Genomic DNA, 16205 nt, shown 5'->3' on the forward strand with positions numbered 1-16205 from the left:
GCTCCTCTCTCCACAGCGGGCCTCTTCGGACAGGTAAGGCCTTCACCTTTTTCCTCCGTTGTCTTCTCTTCCTCTCTTCTTTCCGTTGATTTTGATTTTTCTCCTTTTGTCTCCATCTTCTTTCCACCTTTATATTCACTTTTCTTTAACTTGTATTTCTGTGCCTTTGTATTTTCTCTTGTTTTTCCCGACTTTTCTGGAGAGGGCTGGAGTTCACCGTCCGGCCACTACTCCATCACGTGACTCCTCCGGTTTTTTCCTTGTCTGATGAAAATCTGATAAATACCTTAATTGTGGTGCTCTATAATAATTTTAAAAGTTTGGTAACTGCAAACCACCTTGGTTGTACCTCTCAATTTATCTAACTCTATCCTCGTTTCCTCCCTTTCCATAAAAATTTCCTTATTATTCTCTTTAGTTCATTAAAGAATTTCTCTGCTAAGGGAATTGGTAACGATTGAAATAAGTATTGTATCCTTGGGAAAACATTCATGTGGTCTATTCAAAGGACTCTGCAAGAAAGGAACTGAGCATTCAAACAAACCACAGATGTTGGAATTCTGAAATAAAAACAGAAATTGCTGGAACCAGTGACCCAGGTTCTAATCTGGCACAGTTTCTGAGGAATTTGACTGCAGGTTTCCTCGGATGCTCCAGTTTCGTCCTATATGCTAAAGATGTATGGAGTTAGGTTCATTGTTCACGTGGATTTATTTGGGTGACACGGGCTCATGGACCGGAAGGGTCTGTTACTGTGCTGGATCTCCAAACACATTCCACAGGGCAGGCACCATGTGTGGAGGGATTTACTGTGGTTTCCCTTTCAATGTACCAGGACTGCTGAGTGTCCTGCATTTTCTTGACCCTCAACAAGAGTCTGTTAAGGGACAAGATGTGCTGTACTCTACCTTGGCTAGCAATGTAGGAATAAGACCAGATGCTTCTCATTCCCATGATCATTGACCGAAGCAATCTCTGTTCTAGCAAGTTTATCTTGACCACTTCTCTCTACGGATGCCACCTCACCAACTGAGTCCCTCCAGCTTCTTATTGTTTGGTCTAGATCAGTCGTTCACAACCTCTTTTTCCACTTGCATACCCTATAACCATCGGGGCTCTGTGATTAGCAAAGGATTGCTTAAAGTGAGATGTGGATGGGAAGGTTGAGAATCACTGCTCTAGACCCAACAGTTACTGAAATATTTTGCTTGAGAAAAATTGTCAGTGGCGCATTTCCTTTGGAGTTCTGAAACTGTGCACATAACGAGTCAGTTAGGGACAATTAAAACAGGGGTTTCGAGTTTTTTCTTCCCACTCACATCCCATCTTCAGTAATCCCTTACTGATCACAGAGCCCCAATGGCAGAGGGAATACTTAGAGTGGGATGCGAGTGGAAAGAAAAAGATTGAGAACCACTGCACTAGTTCCAGCGTCTGCTTTTCGTGTGTTTCTTGTTCTTTCAGAATTCTATCCATCCTACCTTAAGTGCTGAGCAGGGCCAGATGTTTACAACATTCACATTTAAAATCTCTTCCAAGACATTTTCTTAAAAATAAGGATCCAATTCCAGAGTTCTAACTTTCAGAAGGTATTTTCGAGGGGAAAAATTTGCATTCAGATTTATTGACATAATATACAACCTTGACGTTCTTTTTCATGCAGGCAATGAAGAATTTCCACTTGGAAAAGCAAAAAAGGACTCAACATAAACATGCAAATAAAGAAATATAAATAAACTGACTGTGCAATACAGAGAGAAAATCAATAATGTGCACGTTAGTCCTTAATGAGTCTGAGTTTGTTATTGAGGGGTAGCAGCTGTTCATGAACCTGATGGTGCAAGTCTTGTGGCACAGATACCTCTTTCCTGATGGCAGCAGCGAGAACAGAGCATGTTCTGGGTGGTGAGGTTATTTGATGATTGTTGCTGCTCTCCGACAGCATCGTTCTCTGTAGATCTTATTATTGGTGGGGAGGGTTTTGCCTGTGATGTCCTGGGCTATGTCCACTGCCTTTTGCAGGGATTATTGCTCAGGGGTATTGGTGTTCCCCTACCAGACCATGATGCAGCCAGTCAGCACACTTTCTACCACATATCTGTAGAAATTTGCCAGTTTCTGATATCATACCGAATCTCGGCAAACTCTGAGGAAGTAGAGGCACTGATGTGCTTTCTTCATGATGCCTTTAGTGTGCTGGGTCTAGGAAAAATCTCAGAGATAATGACTCCCAAAAACTTCAATTTGCTCACCCTCTCCATTTCTGATCCCCAATGATCACTGGATCAAACCTCTGGTTTTCCCTTTCCTGAAGTCCATCAGTTCCATGGTTTTGGTGGCATTGTGTGTGCAAATTTTCAATTTCCCTCCTGTGTGCTCACTTATCACCCCTTTTTATACAACCCCCTACCATGGTATCATCCGCAAATTTATAGATGGTGCTACTGTCATACTGAGTCTAATGACCCAATTCCTAGAAAACATGAAACAAACATCAAAAACAATAACAACAAAATGAACAGAAGGGCCTTGGTGCTCTTGGAATTCAGTCTATTTTTCCCTGAAAGTTACAAGACAGGTAAACAGGAAGGTGGCAAACATAACCAGGCCTATCACAGGTACCGACCTCCATCAAAAACTCGAGGTTCCACATTGAGAAGGCAGCCAACATCAAAGACCCCCATCACCCTGGTAACAGCATCTTCTCATTTCTCCCATCAGACAGAAGATGGACATTTAGAGACCTCTAGGTTCAAGAACAGTTTCTTTCTAATACCCATCAAATTCCCTTGGTTACACCAATCACGGACTGCTCCATGCAATATTGCAGTCACTTATTTTGAAGAGGGATTACTCTAAAAATTTATTATCTATCTGATGCATTTATTGGTTTATTTTAATTTAATTTAAATAGTTTACCATTGTCGTTTAGTTTAACAAGTGCAGCAAGTAAATATTTCAGTGTGTATGATAATTAACTTATTACCTTTAGCCAATGACCCAGGTTTGAATACAACACTATCTGTGTGGAGTGTGTACACTCCACGAGTCCATGTGGGTTTCCTCCAGGTGCTCCTGTTTCCTTCCACATTCAAGACATACAGGGTTATTAGGTTCTTGGTCATGTGGGTGTATTTGGGTGGTGTAGGGTCATGGATTGGAAGGACCAGTTTCTGTGCTTTGAATTTAAACAGGCAGCTTTGTCTTCACCTGATTCTAGTGCTCCCTGTCTCAACCTTTCTGCCTCAGTGCGTCCGCCTTTACAGACTCCCATGCAAGGCCAAGGCAATCTGCTAGAAGAACTCAGCATGTCGACTATTCTTTTTCTCCCACCGGCACTGCTCGACGCACTGAAATACCCTGGGCTTTAGATTCCAACATCCGCTGCCTCCCACGTGTTCCCCATTGGACAATTGAGTAAAATAGGTGGGCTTGCGCAATCAGGTGGCCCAGCAACTTTTGAGCAACTCAGCATTAAAGTTAGGCCTGATAAGACACTTGTGAAACACCTTGGACAGTTTCTACTGGGTTAAACCTGCCTTTATTAATGCAAGCTGTTCTGGCCAAGGGTACTCAGTTTACTGAGGTTAACCCCTCGGGAGGGTTAAAGTGGTGAAAAACAGTTACAAAGGAAAGTTCCTAAAAGAGCTGTTTTGATAATTTTTAACAAGGGAGTTTAACAAGACATGTCGCAAGTCTGCCAGGGCTGGGCACTTTATTGAAGTGTTGTTGGCTGATGTAACTCTTGTGGCTTTGTTACTTTTCATTCTGTGGGCAGATTCAGCCTATTCATTGCTTTCAGAGTACTCTACAATGGTGGAATTCATGACTGAGAAGGCACGATAACAAGCTTCACGGGCGCTGAAAGCATCCCAGCAATATGGATGGTGGGCTATAGTGAATCATGCTTGCATCTAATCTGATTAGTATGAAGTGCCTTGTGTCTGGAGATCACCAGGGACAGCCTCAATAAAAGTATGGAGGGAAATGGCTGCAGCAGACCTGAAAGGAAATATTTTCCCAACAATTGGCCTTCAATTTCCCATCACTAAGTGTGAGGGAGGAAGAGAAAGGGGGTCATCAGCAAGCAGCCTTTGGGAAAGATCAAGAGTGCTGTGGGCACCTCGTTAAACAAACAGGAAGACAGCGCAAAATGCTTCTGAAGCAGAGATGAAAATTTGTGGACATTTAAGCCCAGTTTTACCCTTTTGGAGACTGTGCTGGAAGAAACTAAGAAATAGAAGCAGAAATAAATCATTCAGTCCCCCTCCCATTCATGGCTGGTCACTTAGTGCAGCACCAACCCACATCCCTCCATTGCTGAACATCTATCGACCTTACCTGCCTCATCCAACCCCACTGCTGTTTGCAAGGATCCTGCTTAAAACTAAACCATACAAAATAAACAAAAAGGTGGCTCTTCCAACAATCCGGTGACAACTTCAGCCTCACCAGGTCCAGCACCCAGTGGTACACAAACAGCTTCTTCCCCTCTGCCATCAGATTTCTGAACAATGAACCAGACATCACCTCACTCTCTCTTTTGCACGGGATGAGTGATTAGCCACAGCTCTTCTCTCGCTACACCCATGACTATGGGGATAGGCACAATTTAAATTTGCTGATGACACCGTGGTTGTGGGCAGAGTCGCAGATGGCAATGGGGAATCTTTCAGGAGTGAGATCGATCAGCTGGTCAAGTGGTGTCCCAACAATAACATTGCATATAGCTAAGGAACGACTGTGGACTTCAGGAAGGGGAAGACAAACCAATCCTCATCCAGGGGTCAACAGTAAGAAACTTCAAATTCCTGGGTGTTAACATCTGAAAAGCTATCCTGGTCAATGTAATCAAGAAGCTATGCCAGCAGCTATACTTCATTAGGAGTTTGAGGAGATTCGGTATGTCACCCAAGACTTCCAAACATCTACAGGTGTTCTGAGGAGAGCATTTTGATTGGAGGTGCCAATGCACAAGACAGGAACAAGATGCAGAAGATTGTAAACTCAGCCAGCGCCTCATGGGCACCAGTCTTCAGTCTGTTAAGGGCATCTTTAAGAGGTGGAGCCTCAAGAAAGCAACTTCAGAATAGACACTGAACATGGGAAGATGCTCTGCCCAAGCTACCACTTTCTGCTCATTGCTACAACAAAGGTACATCACTGGCTTCAGTGCACCACGACAGAATCGAGAGAGGTGCTATATAAATTCTAGCCATTCCTCATCCTTATGGGATGAGTGAAGAATGCATCTTCGTTCATCCACAGAATAAGAAAATTACATTTAGACATGCAGCACAGTAACAGGCCCTTTCGGCCCACGAGCCATAAAACCACAGCAAAAAAAAAAACCCAGCTCCTTTGGCCCTTCAGCACAATTCAAACCCTGTGTTGAGGTTAGAACCTTGTGTTTATGATTTGTGATTGTTTTTTGTACTTTCCCTTTAAGGATAATTGTTTTTGTAGTTCCCCTAGTTACTATGAAGTCATGTCATAATATCCCAGCGGACCAGGAATGACCTTGGAAGAGATGCAAGCTCTTGAGAAACCTTTTTTGAATTTATCATTATTAATCATTTCTTACTTTGAAATGTTTATATTTGTTTGAAGTTGAGTAACATCATCATTTACAATATGCTTCATTTTACTCATCGTTATGAAGAGCAAAGCTATGAAAATGTTTATTCGCTTTTATCAATGACAAATTAAAGCTATTTATTTGGATGAATAAGATACAGTTCGGAATATCGAGGCTTACTTCTCTTGGAAGAAGACACGTTTTGAGATTGGGAGATGTATAGAAGTCGGGAAGTATCACCTACACCCTGGCCTGGTCCCAATTGCTGGCGTTGTAACAGTGTTGTGCTAACTGCTACACTAACCATGCTGCCCATCACCAATTGCCTCTGAAAGCGTAACGACCTGATTGGTGGAGACAGACTGCAAATGCTGAAATTTGGAGCAAAATGCACCAGATTGGTCGGCCTGGAGTCACACATAGGCCAGATTTTCTTGAAGCATATTCTTCTTTCTCATCTTTGGCTTGGCTTCGCGGACGAAGATTTATGGAGGGGGTAAAAGTCCACGTCAGCTGGAGGCTCGTTTGTGGCTGACAAGTCCGATGCGGGACAGGCAGACACGGTTGCAGCAGTTGCAGGGGAAAATTGGTTGGTTGGGGTTGGGTGTTGGGTTTTTCCTCCTTTGCCTTTTGTCAGTGAGGTGGGCTCTGCGGTCTTCTTCAAAGGAGGTTGCTGCCCGCCAAACTGTGAGGCGCCAAGATGCACGGTTTGAGGCGTTATCAGCCCACTGGCGGTGGTCAATGTGGCAGGCACCAAGAGATTTCTTTAGGCAGTCCTTGTACCTTTTCTTTGGTGCACCTCTGTCACGGTGGCCAGTGGAGAGCTCGCCATATAACACGATCTTGGGAAGGCGATGGTCCTCCATTCTGGAGACGTGACCCATCCAGCGCAGCTGGATCTTCAGCAGCGTGGACTCGATGCTGTCGACCTCTGCCATCTCGAGTACTTCGACGTTAGGGATGTAAGCGCTCCAATGGATGTTGAGGATGGAGCGGAGACAACGCTGGTGGAAGCGTTCTAGGAGCCGTAGGTGGTGCCGGTAGAGGACCCATGTTAATCATATTAATCATATTAATCAGCAATCAAATGGGTTTCTGGTTGCTGACACCAACACCAAATTCATTTAATGACTTCATCTAAATTTCTCTGCTGCTGGGAATATAATTCATGCCTCCAGATCAGTGGTCCAGAACTCCAGCTACAAACCCGGCAAAGTAACTCCCATCCTCCCAATCTTTCAGGAAGGGTACTGTGAATGCAGGGTATTCAACCAGAAAGGTTTACTTAGAGAAACTCGCACTTTAGGGCTCCCTGCCAATCTTGTTTACCTGAACCCAACAGCCAACCCACTCACTCTCCATTCATATTTGTATTTTCCTCCATACATCTTCTCTCCATCTCCCTCTTGAGAAGGTAGATTCTCACTCATTGTGGCCACCATGCGCTGATTTTATCCACAGAACCTAATCTTTCAAAATTTTCTTGACCTGCCTCAACAAACCCTTTTGATTTTTAAAATTTAGACATACAGCACAGTAACAGGCCATTTTGGCCCACGAGCCCATGCTGCCCAATTACACCCAATCGGTGGGAGAAAACTGAAGCTCCATGGAAAACTCACACAGACCAGAGGAAGAAGAAGAGGAAGAGTACAGTGAAATAGAAGAAGAAAAGATAGGCAAGGCAAAGGATATACTTGCTCTTATTAAAGGATACATGGAGTCATTTAAAGAATGGCAAACACAGGAATTTAAGAATTTAAGAAAAAGAATAAACAACACAGAAGAGAAAATAAATAAAATGGAGATGACCTTAACAGAAATGGGAAAGAAAATGGACAAGATGGAAGAGCGGGCAGTAGCAGCAGAAATGGAGGTAGAAGACTTAAAAAAGAAATTGGAGAAATCTAATAAAAAAACTAAAGAGACACAAGAACTACTAGCTCAAAAAATAGATACAATGGAAAACCATAACAGAAGAAATAACATAAAGATAGTGGGCCTTAAGGAAGATGAAGAAGGCAAGAATATGAGGGAGTTTATAAAAGATTGGATCCCTAAGACCCTAGGATGTCCAGAACTACAGCATGAAATGGAAATAGAAAGGGCACATAGAGTATTGGCCTCTAAACCACAACCACAACAAAAACCAAGATCTATTGTAGTAAAATTCCTAAGATATACTACAAGAGAAAAGGTACTGGAGAAGACAATGGAAAAAGTAAGAGAGGGCAACAAACCACTGGAGTATAAAGGGCAAAAAATCTTCATTTATCCAGATATAAGTTTTGAACTCCTAAAGAAGAGAAAAGAGTTCAATACAGCAAAGGCGATTTTATGGAAGAAAGGGTATAAATTTATACTAAAGCATCCAGCGGTATTGAAAATATTTATTCCAGGACAACAAAACAGACTATTCTCGGATCCAGAAGAAGCACGAAAATTTGCAGAACAATTACAAAAATAGACTGAGGGAGGAAGACGGGTAATGAGAGTTAAAATGATCACGATTGATATGTATGTGGGTAAAGACAAAAATAGACTGAGGGATGAAGACGGGTAATGAGAGTAAAAATGATCACGATTGATATGTATGCGGGTAAAGAGGTATAAGAGTGAATAGAGACAATGAGCATACATGAATGTATCTGTACTTAGAGGAAAATATAGATAGTATAGACAAGAATTAATAAGGGAAGGTAATGGAATAGAGAGAATAAGGAGGGAATTAAAAGAGTGACCTTTGTGACATATGAAAAGTGAAATCTTTTCTGGGGGAGGCGGGGTGGGGGGAAATAGCGGTCACTGCAAAATCAGTTGACGCTTGCGAGTGGATTCGCAAATCCAAATGGAGAGGAGAGATGTGGTTGTCCGACAAGGGATAAAGGACAACTCAGGAGGTGAAGGGGAGATTGGGGATAAATAAGATAGAAATAGGAGAATAAGGAAAATGTTAGATGTTGTAGGAATGTTGTCTTATAAAGAGTTGAAAATAAGAAAACAGAAATGGAAAAGGAGGAAAAGTAATGATGGAAAAACGGAAAGAGAAGATAAACAAAATATAAAAGGGCTACGCTGAACTATATGTCTTTAAATATTAATGGAATACATAACCAAATTAAAAGGAAGAAACTACCAAATTTAAATGAATAAATGTATTCCATTAGAAAAAATAACATATTGGTTAAGAAATAATATTGAAATATTCGAACAAGTATAGGAGCCTTACATTAAATACAATAGCGAAAACCTACCGGGGACAAATATTACCTAAGTTGATGGAAGGAGAAGGAAAGAAAAGAATGGACTCTGTAGAATTTCTGGTGTAATTTTGTTGAATGACAACATTGTCTGACTGGCTTAATGCAACCTAGATTGTATACCTAAAATGGATGAGAGGGGGGGGGGTGGGGGGGTGGTTTGGGAGGAAAGGGGGGGGAGAGAAAAAGTCACTGTATATGTGTGAAAAAGAAATAGTGTATATCATGGCTAATGTGATTTATGGTGTGAAAAATAAAAAAATTTAAAAAAAAAAAAAAAAGAAAACTCACACAGACATAGGGAGAATGTATAAACTTATTGCAGACAGCATGGGATTCAACCCCCTGTCCCAATCGCTGGAGCTGTAACAGCAATGTGCTAATCACGATGCCAACCGCTCTGTCCTTTCATCTCCTCCTACTCAACATTTTCTGATGGTCGCACCTCTGAATTTGGTATTCACCCTTTTTTCTGGATGCAGCCCACTGTTTTCACTCTCACAGAGCCCACCCCGTGATTTAAAACACAAACATCTGCAGACGCAGAGTTTGAAGTAAAAACAATGCCGGAGAATATTCTGGTCGTGAGTTTTTAAACACTCCTGTGATCCCTTCTGTCCCGAATGGAAGTTGATCTGGAATCAGATAATTCTCTACCTCTCCCCTGACCAGCTTTGCCAGCTGTCAAAAATTCTGGCAGTATGTGAATGTCTCTGAAATTCAGAAACAGGTAGAAACTGCTAAAAAAATGAAATTAATTTTAAAAAAAATTATTGTTCAAAAATAGCATCAACTTTATAACATTGAAAGAATTAAAAATGTTACTCCTTTTCCTCAGTCTTTGATGCTGCAGCCACATAATGGCCATGCAGAATGAATGGCCTGACAGATCCATGTCACCTTGAACCTGGTGCTGAATCCAAAGGCTGATTCTCCATGCCAGGATTGGAGAGGAGCCAGGTAAAAAAAAAAGAGGTGCAGCTCGATCAGGGAGTTCTGCTCCCAGCACATTCACACATCATAAGTTCCAGGCATTGACGATATCCAACAAGAGAAAATTCAGCTCCTGACATTCAGAATTAGCATCACCGAATCCCCTGCTGTCTATATTCTGAGGATCAGCATGGACCTGAATCTGAACTGGAGTAGCCATCCTAAAGGCCAGGTCAAGGGCTGGGGATCCTGCATTGAGGAACTCACCTCGTTACTCTCTGATGCCTGTCCCCCATCTCCAAGAGTCGTGACAGGAGTGTGGGCGAAACACTCCATTCACGTGGGTGAGGGCAACTTCAAAACTAGAGAAGCTTGACACCATCAGGACATGGTAGCCCATTGGATAGACATCCTGTCCCACCCATTCTCTCACTCCACCACCACCAGGAGCAGCAGTTTTTTTTTTAACCATCTACAGGATGCCCTGTAGCAACTCCTTAGACACCACCTCTACCAACTAGAAGGACAAAGGCAACAAAAGAACGGGGGATCACCCCCCCCACCCCTCCAGAGGTTGCCCTCCTATGCACACACCATCCTGTCTGGGAAATGCATCAACATCCTTTCATGGTCAATTACAAGGTCACAATCCTGGACCTTCTTCCCCAACACCTCAAAGACTGCGATGGTTCAAGAAGGGAGCTTTCCATCACCTTCTCCTGGGCAGTTAGGGATGGACGATTAAATGCTGGCTCAGCCTGTGAAACCCACGCACTTTGAATGAATAAAAATGTGTTCAAAATCCAAGGTTTGAATGTGCCAAACCATGCCAGAATCATTGCTGAGAAACTCCAGTCGCCTTGCTACAGGAAGGCGACAATTAAGCTGGAAAAGGTGCAGTAAAGTTTCCAGTATGTTACTTGGACCGGAGATTTTTGAGGCAGGACAGACGAGAACTTGTGTTCCCTGGAGCTTTAGAAGCTGAGGTGTGAATTCACAGCGATTTACAAATCATGACAGGCAAATCGTATATAATCATGTACAAGTCAGAATTTGGCGTCAAATTTAGTAAGGGCTTGACTTTTACATGGTTGTACTTTTGACCATAGTAAGTATCTGGGTCATTCAAGGCACCTGGAGCTTGGATGGGCAAGCAATCAGGGTGTTGGGAGCTCAGCTGGCTGGGTGAGGATTCATGGTCAGGCATCAGGAGCTCTGGTTGGCAGGAGGGCAGGAAAAGGATCCGTGGGCCAAAAGCAAGGGTAGATCAACTATTACGTGGAATAACCATTACACACATGATAAACACCCACAGCCTTTCCCCAGGGTTGGGAAGCCCAAAACCTGAGTTGAAGGTAAAGTGGCAAAGAGTTAAAAGGGAGCTCTCACACAGAGAGTGGTGGGTTTATGCAATGAACTGCCAGAGGAAATGACAGGGCCAGGTACAATTATGACATTTAACAGACATTTGGACAAGATTGGAAAGACTCAGAGAGCTTTGGGCCAAAATGGGATTAGATTAAGTAGGCAAGTTGGGCGGCAAGGCGATGTTGGACAAAGGGCATGTTTCTGTGCTATAAAACTCTAGGACTCTATACATCCATTGTGGAACTGCCTGGAAAATCCAGCAAAATGCTGAGAATTGCTTACACCATTCACACTACATCTGAATGCTTTTCATTACACAGAGCAGTGAACCAAATCAAAGTAATGGAAAGCAGAACTTGAACATTGGAAAACCAGACAGGACTCCCTTATTACATTTCCTGCTTTGTTTCGAGTATTCACTTCGCTCAGGTAACCTAATACTTTCAACTCAGGAACGAAGATCAAACTCGAATGATCCTTTCGAAAATTAATTGACCTGAGTGAGGCAGCCGATACCTCAGAGACCTGGGTTTGATCCTGACCTCCGGTGCTGGAGTTTGCACATTCTCCCTTCATCAGCACAGGAGATCTCTGGGTGCTCCACTTGCCTTGCACATCCCAAAGATGTGAGAGATGGATTAACTGGCCTCTGTAAACTGCCCCTTGTGTGTAGGTAAGTGCAAGATCTGGGAGGAATTAGCAACAAGGATCCACACCACCCAGCACGCTGTTCTCCCGCTGCCGTCATCAGGAAAGCGGTCTAGGTGCCACAAGACTCGCACCACCAGGTTCAGGAACAGCTGTTACCTCTCCACCATTAGACACCTCAACAACAAATTCAAATTAATTTAAGGACTCTTGCCTTTGTAATTTATTGATTGTTTTAAAATTCTGTTTTGCACAATTTGTTTACATGCGTACGGTTGTTTGCATTACCAGTAAGCAGTAATTCTGTCTGCCCATAAGAAAAAGAATCTCAGGCTTGTATGTGATGTCATGTATGAAGTCTGGCCACAAATCAAATTACAAATCATGTCAAATTACTATTGATGGGAGATTGATGTAGACTCTAAGGGCCTGTTTTCAAGCTGTTTCTGACTCCGTAATGATGGATCTTCAAAAAAAAAAATGTGGGGATTGTCAAATGAATCCCAGAGGAAAAAGATGCAACCAGTCGTTCGCAATTGAATTGAGCTGCCAATTGTCAGATACATCGAGATACAACAAAAAGATTTGTTTTGCATTCTATGCAGTCAATGAACTCACTTAAAAAGAGCAGGTGTAAGCCTGCAATCCCAAACATTACGTCTTTGAACTGGTCTACAAGTCACGCTAAAAAGCTGGATGGACAATATTGGTGGCATCACATACATTCTGAGACGTAATCTTAGAGGCTTAAGAAGGATGGGAACTGGGCACAGGAGAAGTAATGCCAGCCTAGTCCTCGCAAGATCATTGAGTCCAATCCTTTCTGGAGTCAGAGAAGGAGGGTTTGAGAGGGGATGTGGACATGGACACAGAGTAAGTATGACAAATATTTCCCCCACTGCACCTCTGGCAGCAACTCACCAAAACATCCTTGCAAATTATGTGTCTTGGAGCATTGTCTCCAATCTCTGTGCAATGTTCCCATCAAGTCAGAATTTCCATCCCAAAAGAGATGCAAAAGAGCTCCAAATTTTTTTTTTTGAGGTTCTGTTTCCAATATACTAACCTCAGGGAATTCTCAACCATAATTGCATTAGATGCCATGAATGGGTTCTCAAAACTTCCTGCAAAAAACACGAGCAGAAAAATTTAAAGTATTCTCATGAGTCATATGGTTACTGCATCCCCATTAATTCACCACCTTTCATGAGCTCACTGACCTTCTCTGGGATGGAACTTCTACAAGTGACCTTCAAACCTGTCAAGGAGAAAATGAAATAATGGAATAACATTTGTCTGATGTCTGGATGAACACAAATAACCAAAGTAATTCTGTGAGGGTGAGTACCTGTTCTCATGATCATGGTTTTTTGTGATGCACGATCATCTTGGAGATAGGAGTGAAAAACAAGTTGCCATGTTGATTCTGTGGGATTTTATTCAGTATCTCAGGTGTTCCTGATAGCAAACAAGAGAGGACTTGAGAGTCACGATGACTAGATGCAGAGAAAGCCTTTGACAGACTGGAATGGAACTTTTATTCAAAGTGCTGGAACATTTATTAATTGGTCTAGAGCTCTATATTCTGAGCCTAAAGTAATAATTAATTGTCAAACTTAATCAGCATTCAGATCTAGTAGACAAGGTTGTCCATCATCTCCAGCTCTTTTCCTCCTGGCTATTGAACTGTTAGCTGAATCCATCCATCTAGATCCAGGCAAAGGGTTTCAGGATCAATCAGGAAAAACATAAAATTAATTTATTTGCTGATGACGTTCTGATACATCTGATAGAGCCAGTTAACTCATTCCAAAAATTGCAGTCTAAATTGGAAGATTTTGGGATTATATCCTGTTATAAAGTCAATTGGAACAAGAGGGAAGTTATGTTGCTTACAGGTGGGAATTATGAACAGATTAAGAGAAATTCTCAATTTAAGTGGCTGCTCAATGGGATTAAGTATCAAAGTAGATAACAACCTGTAGAATTTACAAGTTGAATGGTCTTCCCTTGCTTCATAAAATTTCCCTGTTCCTATACCTCAGATTCTTTCAAAACCTTAATAAATGCATCAGGAAGTTTATGGAAATATGGAGAAATATCAGGGTACAAGATCAAGACAAATAAAAATGAAGTGATGCCAATGAGTAACGCGGATTATACAGAATTTAAAAAAGAATCATCATTTAAATGGCAAACACAACCAATCCGATTCCTAGGTATTAGATTAGATAATAATTTAAGCCACCTGCACAAATTAAAAGGAATTGCAGCAAGACTTAAAGAATTACCACTAACATTGATAGGGAGGATAAATTGCATTAAAATGAATGTCTACCCAAGGATACAATACTTATTTCAATCGTTACCAATTCCCTTAACAGAGAAATTCTTTAATGAACTAAAGAGAATAATAAGGATATTTTTATGGAAAGGGGGAAACCGAGGATAGCGTTAGATAAATTAACAGAGAGGTACAACCAAGGTGGTTTGAAGTTACCAAACTTTAAAAATTATTATAGAGCAGCACAATTAAGGTATTTATCAGATTTTTAATCAGACAAGGGAAAAACCAGATTGGACCAAGATAGAGCTAGATAAAATAGAGGAGAAGGTACTGGAACATACTTTATAAATGGGATGAAAACCTGATACGATATCAAAGCTCACCAGTATTGCATCATTTACTCAATATATGGAAGAAGATTCACGAAGAAAGGAAAAAGACAAATTACCAAATACCAAAATTATTATTGACGCAAAATCAGCTGATCCCTTTTACAATAGATAATCTTTCCTTTAGAGAATGGGAGAGAAAAAGAATCAAAAGAATAAAAAATTGTTTTTTGGGAAATAATTTTTAAACATTTGAACAATTGAGGTACAAATATGGAATAACTCATGGTACAATGTTTGCATACTATTAACTGAAAGCTTACTTAAAGGATAAATTGCGAAACAGACTGAGATTACCAGAAGGAATCAGCTTTGAATATGTGATTACAGACACAATGATAAAAAGATTTATAACGAACATGTACATCAAGCTGCAAGAGAAGGAAAATGATGAAATAAGCTATAAACCCAAACAAAAGTGGGAAAAAGATTTAAACAAAGATAAAAAATGAAACATGGGAAAAGTTATGTTCTGGAACTATGAAGAATACAATAAACACAAGGTTATGCATGATACAGTATAATTGGTTACACAGGTTATATATCACGCCCCAAAAGTTAAATAAATCGGACCCAACATTATCTGATAGATGTTTTTTCTGTAAGGAGGAAACAGGAACAACAGTACATGCAATTTGGGTATGTGAGAAAGTGAAAAAGTTTTGGGAAGATCTAAATCAGGTAGTAAATAAAATCACAAAAGCCACATACCAAAAAATCCAGAGATCTTTCTTCTAAGTAATATAAGAAGTAAAGAACTAGGCCTCAAACTGGATGGAGCACATAAAAAATTTATTATGATAGCCTTAGCAGTAGCAAAAAAATGTATAATGTCAACTTGGAAATCAGAAGAGAGCCTGAGAGTACAGCAATGGTAGATAGAAATGAATAAATGTATTCCATTGGAAAAAATAACAATTTAAAAAATAGTCACAGTATTCGAACAAATTTGGGAACCGTACATGGAACACAACAGAGAGGGCCTACCGCAGACCTCCACCCCCTAAAATGATAAGACAAAATGATTTGATCCAGTGTGTAAAAGTAGATGACACAATTTTCTTGTTTATTTTTCATTGTGTGAAGACATTGTTTAATGGATTTATTGTATTGTATATGTTGAATATTTAATGGGTTTGGTGGGGGAGGGAAGGGAGGGGGGAAAAGGGGAGAAAATGCCACTGTGTATATTTAAGAGGGAAATGTTTGTATCTATTTTGATTGATATGGTTCAGTGTGAAAAATAAAAAAAATTAAAAAAGGAAGTTTCTGTGGAAAGGTAAGCCTTCCAGAGCCTACTGATGAATTAATTTGGAATTATGAATTGGGATAATGCTCCTGATTTCAAAGAAATATTTTTGGGCAACCCAATTGAAATTTGTCACTTCCCTCTTTGACAGAGGAGGCAAGTCTCCATGGGGCCAAATTAGAGTTGCACAAGGTTGGTGAGAGGAGAACAGAAAACCGTGTGTGTGTGTGTGTGTGTGTGTGTGTGTGTGTGTGTGTGTGTGTGTGTGTGTGTGTGTGTGTGTGTGTGTGTGTGTGTGTGTGTGTGTGTGTGTGTGTGTGTGTGTGTGTGTGTGTGTGTGTGTGTGTGTGTGTGTGTGTGTGTGTGTGTGTGTTAACCCCTTATTAAAGCATATAATTACAATATGGAATAAAATGATCAAATTGGGGACAAGGTTGGGGGGGGGGGTGGTTTCACCTCAAACACCCTTTGCTCAAAATATGTTAATTCAATT

Source organism: Narcine bancroftii, chromosome 2 (assembly GCF_036971445.1).
Source record: "Narcine bancroftii isolate sNarBan1 chromosome 2, sNarBan1.hap1, whole genome shotgun sequence".
In the NCBI taxonomy this organism is placed as follows: Eukaryota; Metazoa; Chordata; class Chondrichthyes; order Torpediniformes; family Narcinidae; genus Narcine; species Narcine bancroftii.